This window comes from Neofelis nebulosa, chromosome 3 (genome assembly GCF_028018385.1).
Source record: "Neofelis nebulosa isolate mNeoNeb1 chromosome 3, mNeoNeb1.pri, whole genome shotgun sequence".
In the NCBI taxonomy this organism is placed as follows: Eukaryota; Metazoa; Chordata; class Mammalia; order Carnivora; family Felidae; genus Neofelis; species Neofelis nebulosa.
Window position 1 is genome coordinate 153,613,744 of NC_080784.1, and position 14,602 is coordinate 153,628,345.

Below are 14,602 nucleotides of genomic sequence, written 5' to 3' on the forward strand. Positions count from 1 at the left end.
TTCATAATCAGACCCTCCCAAAAGAATGACATTTCTATAGTTTGAGTCATCATAGAACATCTGTCATAATGTAAAGAAACCATATACATCATTAAGGTATTTTATGCTTGCCTATAGAAAATGCATCAGTATATAGACAGGTTTGCAACAGACAATAAGAGCTTTGCTGAAATTCTTTATGGGAAATACATCTATCCAGAGATATCCAGAGTAATTGGATCCTTTGCCATATAGATGGAAAATTAAAATCAAATACATTAACATTAGCTAGATGTGTGACCATGGACAAATCACTCACCTGCATTGACACCTACCTCCTTTATGTGTAGAATGGAAAAGAGAGATTTAGATATGGTCTACTGCAATATGAATAGTGTAGATTCTAATTGCATGGGCCCTAAGAACTCACTGGAATGTCACATTGATTCTGGAAAGAACCTAAAACAAATTTGGAGTCTATAGAAGAACTCAGAATCTCAGAATCTCAAACCCCTAATCTCTTTGTTCCTTAAAAGTGGGAACATTCCATTTAAAAAAGGTAGGAAAATTTTAGACACCAAATGAGGACTCCCCCACCCCAGGTTTCTGAACTGCTAGCAAGTTGCCTGCTTCCTATGAGGAGAAAAATAAAATAAAATAAAATAAAATAAAATAAAATAGTAAAGTAAAAGTGAAATAAAATAATAAAATAAAAGAGTAAAATAAAGTAAAATAAAATGAAATAATTCAAAACTTCCTTTTAATCAGAATAATTTCAGAGAAATTGAAAAATTTCTGAGAAATTGTTATACTGGAAAACTAAAATTTTGAAATAAGCACAATTAATTTTAGCCCCAATTCAAGGGAGTTGAATTACTAGACTTGATTTTAATAAGGGGCAGCTATTACTTGGGTTTTATGGGTCATTTAATCTAAAAGACCAATATATATCTTCTTCAAAGAAAATAAATAAATAATTCTTTAAAGAAATAATTTGGCCTGTGATGAGTGTTGTTTAACTTAGAGAAAATCTATCAAATCCTCTCTCTCCCTCTCTCTCTCACCACATCATATAACTATAAAATTAAAGAGTTTCTTTTACAAGATATAAACAGAATAGATTTGCTTATATAAAACAGGGAACCACTTCAAAACTGGACAAAATGAGTCATTGCCTTGTATTAGTGTCATAGCTCAGACTCTTGGGTCAGGTTGTTATCTTTTAATCACTGTTACCAGTTTATACCTATAGACTTGGAGAAACTTCACTTTTGCCCTTAGTTTTTTCCTCTATGTAACAGTATACATAGGAATTCTGAGTACATTCAATTGGAAGAAATATTAAGAGAGGAATAAAGAGACACAAAGAATGAGAGACAGAGACAGAGAGAGAGATCATTTAATCTAATGCCTGGTCCAAAAAAATTGCTCAAATATCTTCGCTATTTTTCTTCCTATGATCATTATTGTTTTTGTTTATACAATTACTTTGTGATGAAAATTAATGGACTATCACATCCAACATTGTGAAGTAACAGATTTTTATACACAGAAGGCCCAATTTAAATCCATTTATTTCTTTTTTTTTTAATTTTTTTAAAAATTTTTTTAACGTTTTTATTTATTTTTGAGACAGAGAGAGACAGAGCATGAACAGAGGAGAGTCAGAGAGAGGGAGACACAGAATCTGAAACAGGCTCCAGGCTCTGAGCTGTCAGCACAGAGCCCGACGCGGGGCTCGAACTCACGGACCGCGAGATCATGACCTGAGCCGAAGTCGGCCGCTTAACCGACTGAGCCACCCAGGCGCCCCAAATCCATTTATTTCTTTATGAAGGAAAGCACATTAATAAACAACAGTAATTTTTCTGTAACCTGGGATAACTTCTTTGAGCTATATTTAGGGGACTGGTCATTTTTTTGATCACTCAACACAACTTATTGAAATTTACTATGTACCAGATCCTGGTCTGATGCTGTAAAAAACAGTGGAGACCAAAACAGTTTAAACACCTGCCATTATAAAGCTTATATTATTGGAGCAGGAGAGTGGATAAATATATATGTATAGGTATATATACATATACAGTGCTTTTTATATATTATGTATATATATAGTGTCAGAGAGTGATGTTTTAGAATGTAGGATATATAACTGGGTAAAAATATAGAGAGTGTTGGGACGTGGGGAAAGGAATTAATTTAAACAGTGTGGTCAGAAGGATTCTGACCAAAATGAAGTGAAAGAGCAAGCCATGAAAATATAATGAGGGATAAAAGGCAGCATGATAACTGAGGTAAAGTCCCTGAGTGTGGATTGTGTTTGGCATGTTTGTTCATAATACCAACCTAGCAACTTGGTTGAAAGAACTCAGTTTCATAAAGCTGTTATGTAACATCTGGCACATAGTAGACACTCTGCGTGTGATAATTACTTTTATGAAATGAAAATATGGGCTACATGACTGTGTATGTATTTGGCGGCATGGGAGTGGTGACTAGAAATATCTATAGAGAGATATTTGCTGGTAAAGAAGTGGTTGAAGACCTTTCAAATATAAGAAAGCACCAAAAAGAAAGAGTAGACTCTTAAAGAAAACACCAGGAAAGCCCAAATGTAAGGAGGAGAAATGTTTGACTGCCTAGGGGTCTTTACAATTAAGTCCATCGCTTCTTCCCTAAATCAGTTTCTGTGCTGACACTGTAAAAACAGTGCAACATGTTTTTAACGTCTGCAACATGTTAAAAAAGAAATAGAATTAATGCCTTATATGGACTTAGATCGATAAACATTTTACTTATACTTTTTTCATTCTCTTTTGTCATGTTAAAGCATTTAGAAATTATTTTAGAGTAAAGAATCTCAGCAGCTATTTGTTAGAAAGTGACAGTGAAAGAAATCAGAAAATAAGAATTTGAATTGACTGAAGAGAGAGAGAGAGAGAGAAAGCACAGGATGGGCAGAGAGAGACAGGGAGAGAGAATTCCAAGCAGGTACAGGCTGTGAGTGGGAAGCCCCATGCGGGGGGCTCCATCTCACTACAGTGAAATCATGACCTGAGCTGAAATCAAGAGTCAGATGTTTAAATGACTGAGCCATCCAGGTGCCCCACTATTATTTATTCTGGATCACTCTTGTGAAAAAAAAAATGAATTAAATATCTTTAATATATCAAAAGCTCTCATTATGGTATTATTTCTCACAGGACAAATATTGCCTCTAATAGTCTTTCATGGTAAGTAATAGTAGAAAAAAATAATACATTGTTCTAAAGAGACAAATTGTCCACTTAGTAGGAATGATTTATCTGGAAAGGATGACAAAGAGTCTCTTTCCATATAAAAGGCAGGGATTATTTCCCTTCTGGCTGCTAGATGTCTGAGTGTGCCTAGCTACGTGAATTTGTTTAGCACAGAAGTATGAAAAGCATTATAGGTAAATAGGGAAGGGATGTTTCTCCTAGTTAAACTTGGCTGTGTTTGTCTTAGCTCCAAAAAACTACAATATCACAGAACAAAGGGATAGTATCATTGAATGCGTTCGTTCTTCCTTACTCCTTCTAAACCCTCAATGAAGTGTAAATAATTCTCAGAAGCCCCTTAACCCAGTTTTATAGGTAGATCTCAGGATGAGAAGGGACACTAGTCTAAGCCGCATTAAGAATCTGTACCAGAACTGTCATTGGAACTTGGGAACATCTGGAGACAAAAGTGTGCCCCAAACAGCAGCCTGTGTCAGTCTTAATCACTATGGGAATGATACTATTAACTACAACACGCACTTTTAACTAAAGGAATTTCAAGGCTACAACCAGCATCAGGTCAAAGAAAAACCACATTTCCTGGTAAAAAGAAAAACATGAATGCTGTACAAAGTTGACATTTTAAAATTCCTTCAAAATTGGTTGTAAGATAATTTTGTCCAATTAGAATATAAGCCATAAAAAGAAGACATAAACATACTTTTTGTATCACCCAGTCAGCTAGCATTGTGCATTTTCCATGTTGTAATTGTACGTTCTAAGCAGGTGTCAAACTTGAGTCTAAGCAGTAAAGATATTCTAGGAACAGTTGGGGCAGACCTAAGAGAAGTGGCTGAGGAGCCTTCTAGGACACCCCATCCTTAGCAAAAAAAGGAGCCAGCCATAGGGAGTTATTATACCCACTTACATGGAGCCAGCTTTTTTAAAAATCTTTTTTTTATGTTTATTTATTTTTGAAGGAGAGAGAGAGACAGAGCATGAGGGGGGAGGGGCAGAGAGAGAGGGAGACACAGAATCCGAAGCAGGCTCCAGGCTCCAGGCTCCGAGCTGTCAGCACAGAGCCTGACGAGGGGCTAGAACCCTTAAACCACGAGATCATGATCTGAGCTGAAGTCGAAGGCTTAACCGACTGAGCCACCCAGGCGCCTCTGGAGCCAGCTTTTTCATTAAGGATGTTAGTGATTCTGGAATCTTAATCCTTCCAGCGTCTCTTCCATCCCTAGAATTCCATGAAGACATGAATAATAAGTCAAAAGGGCAAAAGCCATTTGACTAAAATATTTATAGCAGGACATTCTCTCCAGCCTGCCACAGTGTAACTCAGAGGATTGCACAGTGCTGTTTCACAAACAACCTTGTTCGTTTGGCACTCACACTTTTGTGCATAAGCAGAGGCATTTGGCAGAGTGACCATAGCTCGTGGCAGGAGATTGTGGTGCCCAGTAAAGCAGCAGTACATTTCATAGAGGCCCGAGCGGATAATGTAAAGATGACTAGATGAGTGCCAATGCCCAGAGGGAGACAGCAGCATGGTGGTGGCAGTTGGTGGGAGCAGACTTGTTTGCAAGAAAATGTGGAAACACTCTCTAAAATAACACACAGGGGCCTTTGTTGAGCACTAACATTCTTCCATCTGCTCTGGGGGGTGGGCTGCCAGTATAATGTCTTATCTGCTCACAGGCTGCTGAAACTTAGGGAGACAAGGTAAAGGTGGAGTTAGTGTAATGTTGCTGGCTTCTATAGGACGATTTTGTAATATTTGGAATTTAACTAATTTTTATCCATGTGGTGGTCACAACTTCCGATTTTAACCTTAACAAGTGTGTGCTATGTAATGTGTCATTAGTATGATCACAAGGTTTTAATTATAGAGCCAGACAAAACCATCTTATGGTGGCTATCCAGAATCCAGTCAGATGTAATTTTATTGTCTCCATTATTTGTGCTGCTGACATATTGGAAAGAAAAAAATATATATGAAAAGAGGACAGAATTCTGTCAAAAAGATCAAGTGGGTTGAAGAGAATTAATAGGGATATAAATACTCCAACGGAATGGAATTGATGGTTCTCTAGAGGCAGGAGGGAAAACACTTTGAATATCTCAAGAAAGCCAAAAACATTGCGAAACCTAACTGAACAATGCAGAGAGTTCTATGTAAATTTAGAAGTGCTTAAGGGATTGTGAGAGTAAATAATGTCAGAAGAATTGATGTGATTTAAACCCAGGAAGATGAGCTTCAAGAACTCAACACTTCTTAAATTAGGAAGTCCCTTCTGATGTCACTGTACACAGAACTTGAAATGTTCACAGATAACCATAGCAAAAACAGCATACTGTGCCAAAGTCAGAGGCCTCTGATCAATAGAAATCTCAGAACACCAACAATGAAACCCATTCTTTTTAATATTTTTGAATGAGAAGAAGTTCACCCATTTTATGTGTCAAGCATTGTTGGAGACTCTGGGATAGAATGGTAAACAATAGAGTCCATATCTTCATGGAGTCTATAATCTAGAGGAGAAGATGGAGAGTAAATCAAATAATCACACATTATAAATGGTATGATACTGTATTTCATCAAATTGGAAATGCCATCAGTTATAAAATGTGCTATTTTATATTACTAGGAAAAAAAACTAGTAAACGGCAATGCAGTGCTTTTTTATCACTTAAATTTTTTTATATGTTATACTTTTTAAAGATTTAGTTAGACAGATTTTATCATATAACTACTCTTGGTCATACATAGAAAGTAAATAGAAGAGAAATCAACTGGATAATGTTTTCCTAAAAATGTTTTCTATTCGGGGCGCCTGGGTGGTTCAGTCGGTTAAGCGTCCGACTTCGACTCAGGTCACGATCTCACGGTCTGTGAGTTCGAGCCCCGCGTCGGGCTCTGGGCTGACAGCTCAGAGCCTGGAGCCTGTTTCCGATTCTGTGTCTCCCTCTCTCTCTGCCCCTCTCCAGTTCATGCTCTGTCTCTCTCTGTCTCAAAAATAATAAAATAAACATTAAAAAAAATAAAAAAATAAAATGTTTTCTATTCACAGTCAAGCTCCCCTGGGTGGTATTGATGTCATCACACACACACGCACGCGCACACACACACACACACACACACACACACACACACACACTATCATTTTCTATGTTATCAGGAATGTTAATGCTCTAAGATTTCTTACAATGCACTCTATTTTTGCTTCCAAAATTTTCTTCCAAGTCACTGAACTCCATTCTACAATCTGGGTGCCAGTAATTTCCAGCTTAGCATGTGAAAGGCAATTTCTGTGAACAGAATTCAGTAACAAAATATAACTCATCTTCATCTATTGTTAGTATCCTTCTTTTTCAGACATTATAAAGAAATTCATTGTTACTTTGCAAGTAAATGTGGAGATGCAGTGAGTTCTCCATTGACTTACACTTGCTGCACTATCAAACTCATGCCACATTGCTATTCACAGGCATTTCTGCATTCACAATATCCATTTTGTTTTACTGCCAAACCAGTGTCATTTAAAAAATATTTTAAAATGGCAATTAAGTTTAACAAATGTAATGCCAAAAATGAACATAACTCTACAATTTACAAGCTCATTTTAGAGTGATAAGCCAGCAAAGGTGGCAGAAAAGTAGTTGTTAAGAAGTAGACAAGGAAACCAGTTTAGCCAAGAGAATAAAAGCCTTTACTGTGTTAAAAACTACTGAAATGTCAAGATAAAAAGGATTTTTAAGAATCCTATCATGTTCAGTGACAAAGGGCAATAATGAACTTAGAAGTAAAATCTTTTGAAGAAGTTGCAGCTACATTTGCGGATTGGAATGTGTTTGGGGAATAAATTAAAGGGGTAAGGTTAATAAGTATAGTCAATTCTCTTAACAAGTTTAGCTTTAAAGAGAATAAAGAAAATGTGAAAGTTGCTTAGTGATAAGAGTAAGTGAAATAGAGGCATTTATATATTTGTAAGATTTGGGAAACCTTAACACATCTAAATGCCATTAAGAATGAGCTAGCAGTCGGTTAAGCGTCCGACTTCAGCCAGGTCACGATCTCACGGTCCGTGAGTTCGACCCCCGCGTCAGGCTCTGGGCTGATGGCTCAGAGCCTGGAGCCTATTTCCGATTCTGTGTCTCCCTCTCTCTCTGTCCCTCCCCCGTTCATGCTCTGTCTCTCTCTGTCCCAAAAAATAAAATAAACGTTGAAAAAAAAATAAAAGAAAAAAGAAAAAAAAAAGAATGAGCTAGTAAATTGGGGAAAGTGGCAGACAAAGAAAGCAAAAGGGATGATCAATACTGTATAGTTCCTGTGAAGACTATAGACATTGGGGTAGGGATGAGAAGTTGTTGAGAGATCTCTCCTTTCATTTGCGATTAGGTATGGAATAATGGTTACACTCACAGACTCCGGAATCAGATAGTCTTTGTGAAAATAACAGCTTAATTCTGGGTGGCCTTGAGCAAGTTAGTTAACCACTGTGGCTCAGTTTCTTCATCTGAAAAGTGGAGACAGGTGATGGCGCCTATCTCACAGGATTGTTACAAGGATTACATAAATTTGAAATGTCCTTAGAATAATTACATTATTTGTAATGTCCTTGCAATAGAACATAACACATATTAAGGATTTATTGTACTTCTGTTTTTTGGGAGTTTTTTGATTACTGATTCAATTTCATTGCTGGTAATCGGTCTATTCAAATTTTCTATTTCTTCTTGATTCAGTTTTGGTAGGTTATATGTTTCTAGGAGTTTATCCATTTCTTCCAGGTTGTACAACTTGTTGGCATATAATTTTTCACAATATTTTCTTATAATCTTTTGTATTTCTGTGGTGTTGGTTATTTGTCCTGTTTCATTTCTGTTTTTGTTTTGTTTTGTTTTGTTTTTGTAAGTTGTTTTGTTTTTTATCTCTCTTTGTCTCTCCCTTTTTCTCTCTGTCTCTGTCTTTTATAAGTTTTGTTGATCTTTTTGGTTTCATTGACCTGTTCTATTGTGTTTTTGTTGGTGTTGGGGATGTTTTTGTTTCTATTTCATTTATTTCTGCTCTGCTCTTTTATTATATCCTTCCTTTTACTGGTTTTGGGTTTGCTTATCTTCCTTTTTAAGCTCCTTTAGGTGTAAGGTTGTTTATTTGATTTGGTTTTGTTTTGTTTTTTGCTTCTTGAGATAAGGCTTGAATGGGTATAAACTTCCCTCTTAGAACTACTTTTGCTGCATCCCAAATATTTGGGACCCTTGTGTTTTCATTTTCATTTGTCTCCATGTATTTTTTGATTTCCTCTTTGATTTCTTAGTTGATCCATTTGTTGTTCAGTAGCATGTTATTTAACTTCCTGGTATTTGTGCTCTTTTCAGATTTTTTTCTTGTAGTTGATTTCTAGTTATCGTTGGTCACAAAAGATGTATGGTATGACTTTGATCTTTTTGAATTTGTTGAGATTTGTCTCGTGGCCTAATATGTAATCTATTCTGGAGATTGTTCCATGTGCATTTGAAAAGAATGTGTATTCTGCTGTTTTCAGATAGAATGTTCTGAATATATCTGTTAGATCCATCTGGTTCAATGTGTCATTCAAAGCCACTGTTTTCTTGTTCATTTTCTGTTTGGATGATTTGTCCATTGATGGAAATGTGGTGTTAACCATCTCTAGTATTATTGTCTTACCATCGATTACTTTCTTTATGTTTATTAGTAATTGCTTTATCTATTTGGGTGCCTTCATGTTGGGCTCATAACTATTTACAATTGTTATATCTTGTTAGATGGTTCCCTTTATGGTTGTATGGTGTCCTTCTTGGTCTCTTGTTACAGTCCTTGTTTTAAAGTCTGTTTTGTTCAACATAAGTATTGCTACCTCAGCTTTCTTTTCATATCCATTTGCGTGGTAAATGCTTTTCTATTCATTACACTGAATCTGCATATGTTTACAGGTCTGAAAGTAGTCTGTTATTGGCAGCATATAGGTGGGTCTTGCTTTTTTTATCCGTTCAGTCTCTCTGTTATTTTGATAGGAATGTTTAGTCTGTTTACATTCAAAGTAATTATTGATAGGTTTGTAGTTATTTTAATTTTGTTACTTGTTTTATGGCTGTTTTTGTAGTTTTTCTGTGTTCCTTTCTTCTCTTGCTCTCTTCTCTCACAGTTAATTGGCTTTCTTTCTTGATATATTTAGACTCTTATTTTTTGCACATCTCTTACTGGTTGTTGATTTGTGGTTACCATTTGATTGTATAGAACATCTTCTTTATATGGCAGTTGTTGATGATCGATTAGGTTTGAACCCATTCTTTACTAAAGTGAATATGTTTTTCTTCAAGTCATATTGACTAGTGGATGTGGGATTAAAATTCTAGCAATTCAATGAAATCTTCTAAATATTCCAGCTTTTTAACAGAAATTGACAAGCTGTTGTCAAACTTTATATGGAAATACAAAGGAAACTTGAGTATCCAAACCAATGTTAAAAAAAAAAATGCTGCAGAGTTAACACGTGCTGATGTCATATCTTACTCTAAAGTTCAGTAATCAAGAGAAATGGTTTATGAATAGATCCATGTAGATCAATGAAGTGGACTTGACAGTGTATAGCCACAGGTAATAGAATGAAGTTGGACCTCTTCCTCAAATCATATAGAAAATGTAAGTCAAAATGGTTTAAGTAATTAAATAATACTAGAGGAATCCTCTGGAAGTTCAAAAACAGTTCCTCCAGTGTTTATTTAATATTACCATTCCATATGCAAAGTAAGTTTCTCTGTATTACATAGACGAGAGTGGTGCCCCAGAACAAGAAGGATTGTTTTCAGTCAAGGCACCAAGACTTAAGGTTTAAGGTTAGGAGTTAAGCCAAGATAGTTCTTTAAAATCCTACCACCAGTGTTGCAAGATTACATCAAAGAGTAATCTTTGCTTATGCTTAAAGTAATCTTAAAGTAATATTAAGCTTATGGCAGGATAGTGGGTGCTTTTTCTTTCCTTGGAGCCCTTATTGTTGGGAATTGAGGGATTTGTCTTTATGATTTTCTGTAAAATAATAAAAAAAAAGTAATTCTTTAGCTTCTATCCTGATATTTTACATTCTCACATTATATCTTGATATAACTTAACCATATCAAGTATTATGTTAAAATAGAACAAACTTAAATATGTCTCTGTTGAATGAGAACATAGTCTGTGCCTTTCATTTTCACTTTATTAAAATTGCAGTATAATTATTTTCATTAAAAATTTTTAAATGTTTTACAATCCAGAGTGTCCTTTCAGTCATATTCTGAAAACTTGTGGCTAACATAATTTTTAATTATTTTATTATCAGTGGCATATGATCCAGAGAAATTAAATTGCTTTGTCCAAGTTCCACATTGTTTCTTTGGTCATGATTAGTATCAAAATTGTTGATACTCATTAATGAATAGGTCATAACTTTCAGATGTCACTATTAATACAACAGTACTTAATAGTATACCACCATAAACACATAAAATCATTGCATATGTATATCTGTGTGTTTCTTTTCAGTATTCCACTTACAGATGCATTTCTGAATTGCTTGTTAATGAGCTAATATTGTCTACTAGAAGTCACAATTAACAAAGATATTCAGAGATTGAGTATTTCATAGAAATTTTTTGCAAAGATTTGCTAAAAATAAGTATAGTTTTTAAATGACATAATACTTTTGACAATTTAATTATAAATATGATTTCAATGTACATTTTGAACAGATAATATCCCATTAATAATATCCAGGAAATCACTCAATATGGCAGAATATGAGTTGTTAGTGTAAAATAGTATAAGAATCAGCCTGCCCTCAAGTAGATTGCAATAGCAATCAGTGAATTTACCAGATATATTCTTAGATGGCATTTGCAAAAGATACAAGTTAGACTTTTTCAGCTTGGGTAAACAAGGTCCCAAATCATTTCATACCACTTATTACTATAGTCACTACTTTTTCTTTTTAAGTCTCTTCTTGAAGTAAACGTTTGTATTCCTTGTTGATTTGATACTGAAAGATTATCAATTGAAAAAAGAAAGCACTACCATCAACAAAATGCTTTCCTATTATTTCTGCCCACCCAAAGCCTAGATATTGCAAATAAATAATACTAATGTATCTAAGCAATAGTTATATTTGCAAGGATTTTGAACACTGAACTATCCACATGCTTTATTTGCATTTATTGATTGTAATATTATTTTATGCCCTCCTTTTTAATCAATATTGTACAAATACTATTCTAATAAAATATGATAAATATGATATTAGCTATATATAAATGATTATAATAGAAGATGATAAAATGTATGCCTATATTTTAAAATCAATTTTATCAGAATATACATTTATGTTACCTATGTAAATATTTAATATGGTATTTTTTTAAGTTCATTTATTTGTTTTGAAAGATACAAAGACAGTGCAGGTGGGGGAGGGGCAAAGAGAGAGAAAGAATGAGAATCCCAAGCAGGCTCCATACCGCCATCACAGAGCCCAATGCATGACTCAAACTCATGAAACTGAGATCATGACCTGAGCTGAAACTAAAAGGCTGACACTTAACGGTCTGATCCATCCAGGCTTCCCTTAATATGGTATTTTATTTTATTTTATTTTATTTTATTTTATTTATTTTATTTTATTTTAATTTTTAAAATGTTTATTTAATTTTGAGAGAGAGGCAGAGTGTGAGCAGGGGAAGGACAGAGAGAGAGGGAGTCACAGAATCTGAAGGAGGCTTCAGGCTCCTGGATGTCTACTAGGACATGGGGCTTGAGCCCACAAACCATGAGATCATGACCTGAGCCAAAGTCAGACGCTTAACCAACAGAGCCACCCAGGTGCCCCTCCCCCCCTTAATATGGTATGGTATTTTAAATGAAAGTTTATATATATATATATATATATATATATATATATATATATATATATATAATTTAGCTTGTGACTTGAAAATATTGACTTATTGGTATAAGCTTATTGCTATTGGGAGAGCCAGATAAATTTGACCAAAAAATAGAGTGAATATTAATGAATATTTACAATAATGAGCAATTAGCATGCTTAAATTTTCAACATCTGAGTAAGGTAATTTGAACTTCTGTTTTATCAATTTTATGTGAAATTTCAGTTCTTGCATTTTTAATCATCTCATTATCCAACATAGCAAATATTGAAAAAAAATTATGTTCCATATCTCTAATGCTACAGGAAATTATAAATAAAGTGAAATAATAAAGGTGATTGATTTGCCTTCTTAAATATTTGAGAGGTTTTTTTTTTTTGAGGTAAAATTTGTATGCCATCGATTAGATTGGATGTAAGTGTACAATTTAATGATTTTAAAAACTTCTTGTAAGTGTTGAAAATAAGTATTAAGAGCAGAGATGTAACTCTTTTTCCTGGTCTTTATAAAAAAATCATTCTTTCACCACTGAGTATGATATTAGCTATAAGTTTTACATACAGTTCATGATGTTGATGAAATTCCTTTCTGTTCTTATTTTGTTGAATTATTATGAATGGATGTTGGATTTTGTGAAATGCTTTTCCTGAGCCTATTGAAGAAGTCACATAGTGTATTACGTTCAATGTCACTAAAATATAAAATCAACCTTGCATTCCTAAAATAAATCCCTCTTGGTAGTGATTGAGAATATTTTTTTATATATCGTGAGATTTGATATGCTTTTATTGTGTTGAGGGCTTTTATGTCTATATTCAGGAAAATATTGGTCTGGTCCTCCCTCCCTCCCTTCTTTCTTTCTTTCTTTCTTTCTTTCTTTCTTTCTTTCTTTCTTTCTGTTTATAGGGGAGCTTTAAATATGAGATATGTTGCCTTATGTTCTTATGACCACAAAAACCTAGCTATTCTCTCTTTTTTTAATTTTTATTTATTTTTGGGAGAGAGAGAGCAGGAGCAGGGAAGGGGCAGAGAAAGGGGGACAGAAGATCAGAGGAAGTGAAGCAAGCTCTGCAGTAACAGCAGCAGTAACCAGATGTAGGGCTTGAACTCACCACCTTAAATCAGGACCTGAGTCAAAGTCAGATGCTCAACTGACTGAGCCACCCAGGCACCACCCCCGCCCCCCCCCCCCCAGCTATTCTCTTTCACCTTGCAAGATACTTCAGGTAAGTCTTTTGTTTCTCAACTATGGTGTTCTTATATTTGTTAATTATAATTTAATTCTTTAAATTATTCATTACTTTATGGAGTCCCTTCTCCCAGATATCTGACAGACATTCTCAAAGAAATTTAATATAGGTCACTTGAATCATTGTACCTTATGTTATAGTGCTTGTTTTTCAGGTTTTGAAAAGAACAGATAGGCCAAAAATATTTCAGACATTAGAGTTTTTGCCCAGTCCTAAAAAGTTATCGCTGAATCAGAAATCCAGTACTATTGTATATTTATTACAAATGGTAAAAATGGACTTTATTTTCTAAGATCTTGCAAGGTGTATTAACAAATGACACATGTGCTACAATGATACTTTTGTCACAAACTTAAGATTTATGGGGTGCCCAGGTGGCTTGGTTGGTTAAGCCTCTGACTCTCGATTTGGGCTCAGGTCATGATCTCATGTTTTGTGGAATTGGGCCCATGTCGGGCTCTGCACTGATAGCGTGGAGCCTGCTTGGGATTCTCTTTCTTCTTCTCTCTCTCTCTCCGTCCTTCCCTCCCTCCCTCCCTCTCTCTCTCAAAATAAATAAACTTAAAAAAAATATTTCTTCCCAACTTAATCCTAAATGATAGCTAAAAAGCCATCTTCTTTTTTTTTAATTATTTTTTTTAATGTTTACTTATATTTGAGAGGGAGGGACTTAAAAAGAGCATGGGAAGGAAAGGGGCAGAGAGAGGGAGACACAGAATATGAAGCAGGGTCCAGGCTCTGAGCTGTCAGCACAGAGCCCAACACGGGGCTCGAACTCACAAACTGTGAAATCATGACCTCAGGTGAAGTTGACGCCTAACCGACTGAGCCACCCAGGTGGCCCAAAATCCATCTTCTTTATATGCTGCTTTGATAACATCACTCAACTCTTCAGAGTTACAGCTTTTAGCATCAGGACAGATTTCTTCACTCTCAGTCTCCAGTTTTGCTAAATACGCTCAATCATACAAATCTCCTTAAATTTTTGCTTTGCTACTTTTGCTCTAGTTAAACTATGTGGGCCACTATGCTTGCAAAATAACTTATTCTAATTCCTCAGATTCAGGGCCTCAAGAACTGACATAAAGAATATTTTGCCCTATGTATTGGTGAGGAAAAGCTCCTATTCAGAATTACAAGTATGTGTCCTTGGTTCTCACAAAACTCTAGGACTCAATTTGTCAATTGAAAAGT